Genomic DNA, 6,804 nt, shown 5'->3' with positions numbered 1-6,804 from the left:
TGGAAGAAATTTGAGAAGATATCATGCTAAGTATGAGAGTTATCTGGGAGTTCATAGGATCATAGGATGTTAGGGGTTGGAAGGGACCCAAAATGATCATCCAGTCAAACCCCCCTGCCAGAGCAGGACAATGCTATCTAACACAGATCACAGAGGAACACATCCACAACCTCACTGGGGAGCCTGTTCCAGTGCTCTGTGACCCTTACAGTAACGAAGTTCCCCCTTGTGTTGAGGCGGAACCTCTTTTGCTGCAACTCACACCCATTGCTCCTTGTCCTATCACAGGGAGCAAGTGAGCAGAGCCTGTTCTCTGCCTCCTGGCCAGCCTTCAGATACTTATAAACATTTATCAAATCCCCTCTAAATCTTTTCTTCTTTAGACTAAAAAGCCCCTGGTCCCTCAGCCTCCTCTCGTAATCCATGCCCTCCTGTCTGTCCCCTAATCATCCTAGTAGCCCTCCACTGGACCCTCTCTAGCACATCCCTGACCCTCTTAAACTGGGGAGCCCAAAACTGTATTCAAGATGAGGTCTCACCAGGGCAGAGTAGAGGGGGAGGAGAACCTCCCTTGATCTGCTGGACACACTCCTAATCCACCCCAGGATCCCATTGGCCTTCTTGGCCACAAGGGCACATTGTTGTGCCATGGTTAACTTGTTATCCACCAGGACCCCCAGGTCCCTCTCCACAGGACTGCTTTCCAGCAGATCACCTCCCAGCCTGTTGTTTCTCCCCAGTGCAGAACTAAGTTTTGTGTCATTTGCTGTGAATGAAATTAGTGAAAATGTTGCTGGCAAGGTGGGTCCTCTGGAAATGTGGGATCATATCCACTCACATGGATCAATGCCAGCATACACCATCTCCTAGCGTTTGCAAGATCTCAGGAGAGATCACTGGTTTTGTCCCAGGGCTCAGTAAAGCTATTCATAGACATATGGAAAACAACAAAACAGCCATTTTGATGACAGTGGTTTGTGATACACTTTGTATTCTAGAGCAGCAACAGAAAGAATTTCAAATATAGAATCATAGAATCAACCAAAACCTGAAAAACTATGCTCAGAAGTAAGACTGTGTCACAAACATACAAGCCCTCCACTTTTCCAGCTGAACGGCTGGGGGCTGGATCAGAGCAAACAAGGTTTGCCTTTTTTTTTTGTTTTTATTGTTGTTGTTGTGTTTTTTTTTAAATAAGCCTGATTTAAAAAATGGTTGTCTTAATAGTAGAGTAATCAACACTTTGAGGCTTAGAAATGCAGATAAAACAAGCAGAGATTAAACTGTTCTGGTAGTTTTAGTCTCTTCAGGAAGTTCCCAGTAAAGTTTTTACAGAACACTGCTTAAACAACCACAGAGACAGGAAAAACACCTTTCAGCAACCACTGCTGGCTATATGGAGTCTGTAGATCTCTAATAGTGGTGTCTTTAAAGAGAAAAAACATTATGTGATACATATGAAGTCAGTACTTTCTAAAATTCAGTAGTATCCATTAAAAGAATCAGTAAAATCCTCTTTACATGACAGGTATTACAGTATCACAGTATCACAGTATTATCAGGGTTGGAAGAGACCTCACAGATCATCAAGTCCAACCCTTTACCACAGAGCTCAAGGCTAGACCATGGCACCAAGTGCCACGTCCAACCTTGCCTTGAACTGCCCTAGGGACGGCGACTCCACCACCTCCCCGGGCAGCCCATTCCAGTGTCCAATGACTCTCTCAGTGAAGAACTTTCTCCTCACCTCCAGCCTAAATTTCCCCTGGTGTAGCTTGAGGCTGTGTCCTCTCATTCTGGTGCTGGCCACCTGAGAGAAGAGAGCAACCTCCTCCTGGCCACAACCACCCCTCAGGTAGTTGTAGACAGCAATAAGGTCACCCCTGAGCCTCCTCTTCTCCAGGCTAAACAATCCCAGCTCCCTCAGCCTCTCCTCGTAGGGCTGTGCTCAAGGCCTCTCACCAGCCTCGTCGCCCTTCTCTGGACACGCTCAAGCATCTCAATGTCCCTCCTAAACTGGGGGGCCCAGAACTGAACACAGTACTCAAGGTGTGGTCTAACCAGTGCAGAGTACAGGGGCAGAATGACCTCCCTGCTCCTGCTGACCACACCATTCCTGATGCAGGCCAGGATGCCACTGGCTCTCTTGGCCACCTGGGCACACTGCTGGCTCATGTTCAGGCGGGTATCAATCAGTACCCCCAGATCCCTCTCTGTCTGGCTGCTCTCCAGCCACTCCGACCCCAGCCTGTATCTCTGCATGGGGTTGTTGTGGCCAAAGTGCAGCACCCTGCACTTGGAGCTATTGAACACCATCCCATTGGACTCTGCCCATCTGTCCAGGCGGTCAAGGTCCTGCTGCAGAGCCCTTCTGCCCTCCAAAGGTAAACTCAGCCTTCCTCTTTGCATGAAGACCCCAAACTGGTAAGTATGAATATTTGACTCAATGCTGGCCACAGCGTATCCAGTCACCCTCTTCAGCATCCCCACACCAAAATGTGTAGCCTCACTGCTCTGCTCAGTCTTTGGTTCAGGCTTTGCAGGGCCTGGCTGAGCTCTGAGTTAAGTCAACTGATATTTTTGAGTTGTGACTTGATTTTTGGTGCTTTATTTTTTTTTATCTGTTTATGAAGATGTTTAAATGCAAATGTAGGCATTCAAGTTATGGTTTGTGCATTATCTAGATCCGTACCTCTCACTTGAAAATGTGTTGATGTAAAGCGCTGGCAGGTGCATCTGTCTGTATTTCTGGTAACTGCTGTCCATATATAACCAGATCCCTGGGGTTTTGCTTGATCCTAGTGTTACAGGTGTGGTACAAAAATAACTGCATTTTAAAGTCCTGCCTATATAACTTAGCACAGTAGTGTGATTATCCACCTATGGCTCATAGCAGGAGGCTCTCAGGAAAGAGAAACACACAGAAAATGTTAGTGTCATGTTCTAATCTTTTCTCTTTCAAACAAGGAGAGTGAAAAACATGTTGCCAGAGTGAAATGAAGGCAGATACCTGAAGGGAGGTTGTAGCCAGGTGGGGGTTGGTCTCTTCTCCCAGACAACCAGCAATAGAACAAGGGGACACAGTCTCAAGTTGTGCCAGGGGAGGTCTAGGCTGGATGTTATGAGGAAGTTCTTGCCAGAGAGAGTGATTGGCATTGGAATGGGCTGCCCAGGGAGGTGGTGGAGGCACCGTGCCTGGAGGTGTTCAAGAAAAGAGTGGATGAGGCACTTGGTACCATGGTCTAGTTGACTGGCTAGGGCTGGGTGCTAGGTTGGACTGGATGATCTTGGAGGTCTCTTCCAACCTGGTTGGTTGATTCTATCTCTTCTCCCAGGCACCCAGTCACAGAACAAGAGGACACAGTCTCAAACTGCACCAGAGCAGGTTGGACATTAGGAAGAAATTCTTCATGGAAAGAGTGATTGCCCTTTGGAATGGGCTGCCTGGGGAGGTGGTGGGATCACCATCTCTGGAGTGTTTAAAAGGAGGCTGGATGAGGCACTTAGTGCCATGGTTTAGTTAATTAGAAGGGTTAGGTGATAGGTTAGACTCAATGATCCTGGAGGTCTTTTCCGACCCAGTTGATTCTGTGGTTCAGCTAGCACAGTTTGATTTTTGCTCCCAGCCATTCTAAGAGCATCCTGTTCATTCTTTTTGTCTTTATTTCTTATTAAGTATAAAATAAACATGAAAGGCTAGGCACAGACACCTTATTACAAGATAATAATTTACCTTCTGATGCTAAGATACTTAACATTTTCAGAAACCTCTTGAGGATACTATACTCTGTCATCTGGGAGCAGGTTAATATATTTTCTTACTGTCAGTGACTTTTTGCTTTGGATTTTAAGAGAAACTTCTCTGGAAATCTTTCTCCCCAGCTGGAAGCAACTAGTTTGTAATGCTTTGCTATAATTGAATGTCCACAATGTTCATCGTTCAAAAAAAAGGAGATACCTTATCAATACTATAAATAATTAACAGAAAAAACCCCCCACCATTCTCTTAAAATGCTCTGCCATATTTGCAGTGCAAATGGTAAATCAGATGCTGGAGTCGTACCAAATCTGCATTAGTGCTCTGTGCTACTATGTCCTGCTCTATGTATTTTATTTGCTCTGCCATCACTGTCTAAGTGCTTTCCAATTGTTCAGTAAAGGAGTTAATTGATGTGATTTGGTCTTTTTCTTTCCCTTCTATTTGTGCAACCAAGTGTTTTGGCACGGTTGGCTCTGTTTAGGGTACACAAAACTATTGATTTCCGTTGGAGAAAACAAAGAAAGTGTACTTTGCATTTGGGACAGAGTTGCAAGGCTAGGCTCCCGAGTCTCTGTGCAACTGCATTCCCAGAGCAATTGGCTTACTGATTTCCAAGGACACCGAGTTGAGTCCTTAAGAAGAGCTGCATTTGGGTCAGCATATTTAGGTTTTCACACGCCTCTAACAATTAACCAGCTCAAACTCTCCTGGCTGCATGAGATAGCATCTTGCCCCTGCAGTGAATATCTTCCTAGAGCACTGAAGGAGCACGGATTTAAGCCGATTCACAACAGCTTTAATTAAAACTCAGTTAAACTGGTTCACATTTAAAAATCCAGGAGATACAGGCAGAATCCACACTTTAATTACCGCAGTGCAGCCTAATGCCCTCTTCCACAGCCACGGGTGTGGGCTCATGCTCAGGAGCTGATGTGGAGGGCTATGGGGTGCAGAGCTCTGCTGAAGCTCTCTGCTCCCTTCTCCCGTTGTCTACGGCTCCCAACTCCCCCCTGCCCTCTCCCTGCACCTTGCTGAGGCAGCTGAGCAGCTGCAGAGCGTAGGGAAGTTAAGCAAGGAGCCCAATGCCACCTCAGCAGGGCCACTGCTGTGCCGTCGAGAAGAAGCTGCCTGTACGGTCCCAGGAGCAGTGAAGACTAGTGGTACCCGGCACCGCCTGCAGCCATATGGCTGCTCCAGGGGCTCCCTGGCACAGACCCCAGCAAATCCTCTTAGTTCAGCCTCACCCTCTTTCTTGCCTCTTTGATGTTAGTTTTGCCTTGGTTCCTGCGCCAGCCTCAATTCCCACCACGAGCTCTTGTAATCAGATGGCTGTTGTGCTTCTGGAGCTCTCATGGCCTGACCACGGCTCAGAAGAAGGACACCGAGGTTATAGCTTCATTGCACAGGGCCCTGCCTTTTAATAGGACAATAGGCACAAAATGGCCTGCATTTGTGTCATTAAACCCTCTCCCCTCCCAAACCAAGTGCTGCATCTAAACTACCTTGCCCACTTCTCTAATATGTGTCACAGGTACCTAACTGAGGTGAACGAGCCTAAGGAGAGCAAAAGGGCATCTTGTAATGAGAGGAATGAAGAACTTCAATCTGCTGCCAGCACTGATTCTTTGCTTTGATGTTTTGATGAGGTATCTGTCTCCATGTGTCACAGGCATATGATAAACACAAACTTAGTCTCCTAATGTTATCATGAGGATTTTTGTTAAAAAGCATGTCAAGAAAACAAAAAGCAGTAAATAAAATGTTCTTATGTAGAGTAGAAAGAAATGCACAGCCTTATGCACCAGGAAGCAACAGGTTGCAATTTATTCTGTTCCTCAAAATCTAGGTAACAAAACAAAAATCCCTGCTGATCCTTTTTCAGTTTTGAAGCAGCACGATAAAAAACATCTGCTAAAGCTAATCACTGCATTTGCATAGATTACATGTGACAATCCAGCACACAACAGGGTGTCCTGCCATGCAGACAACAAGCCACAAGGGTGATGCACTTCTTTTGGCACTTGTTGCCAGAAGGCAGCTACTCTTCTACAATAATAGCATCAGCTCGTTTCCAGGAGGGGTTTGGCTAACAGCACCAGAAAATTACTGATCCCCTCCCACTTTCCAAGCTGAAAGATGTAAGATTCTCTCCTGCCAAGTGTAGAGGAGAGGTGAAGCAGGTCAAACAGCTTTCATGAAGGCACCTAGTAAAACCCCTCAGCTTTGGAGTGATGGTGGGAAAGAACTGATTCTGCCGGGGTCCGGCTGAGTGAGGTTGAGCCCCGACCCCTGGCAGCATGGGCATGGGCCAGGCTGCAGGAGATACAGGGTGGCTGTGCACAGCCCTGCTGTCTGCTGGGCTGAGAGAGGGCTGGCGCCTGTCATGGGGCATCATGGCTGGATGCCATGTTGAGTTGGAGGGGTGAAAATGGTCCCTTTGTGTTTTCAGCACAGTGGTTGAGTTTTATGGCATCGCTTTGTTATTCTTGCAGTGTTGGCTATGGACAAATACAAGAAGACAATTTATATCCTAAGGCAAACTGGCTCTGATGCGGTGGTACTCCTTTTTGCTTTGCTTAATTGGGCTAACAGAAAAAGACAACAGCTGCAATGGTGGGAATGAAAAATGCCTTTGCTTGTCCTGGTTTAGACAGCAATCATCCTGACAGGGGATTATCAATTGATCTGAGATAAGTGTTACTGAAGGATGCTGTCTGTTTATCACCATTACTATTTCATAGATACAACTGAACTTCATAAAATTAATACAGAGTTGGTTTTGAGAGAGTAAATTCTTAGGCATGTTTAAGGAAGAGCAGAGTGTGAAAAGGAGAAGAATCTTTCAAAATAAAATGTTTTGGAACTTCTGTGTTTTTAGATATGTACATATGTGTGTGCTTGTGTGTCATGAACTGAGCAAGTCAAAGGATAGGCTGGTCATAGAGATGCATGTGTCTTCCAAGACTGCAAATTTGACAGTCATGGGATGCTTCCTTCTGGTCTGGAGATCTACAAGTTCAGGGAAAGTTCTGTGACCACCTGTC

This window comes from Pogoniulus pusillus, chromosome 3 (assembly GCF_015220805.1).
Source record: "Pogoniulus pusillus isolate bPogPus1 chromosome 3, bPogPus1.pri, whole genome shotgun sequence".
Lineage (NCBI taxonomy): Eukaryota > Metazoa > Chordata > Aves > Piciformes > Lybiidae > Pogoniulus > Pogoniulus pusillus.
Note: the sequence above shows the minus strand (reverse complement) of the source record.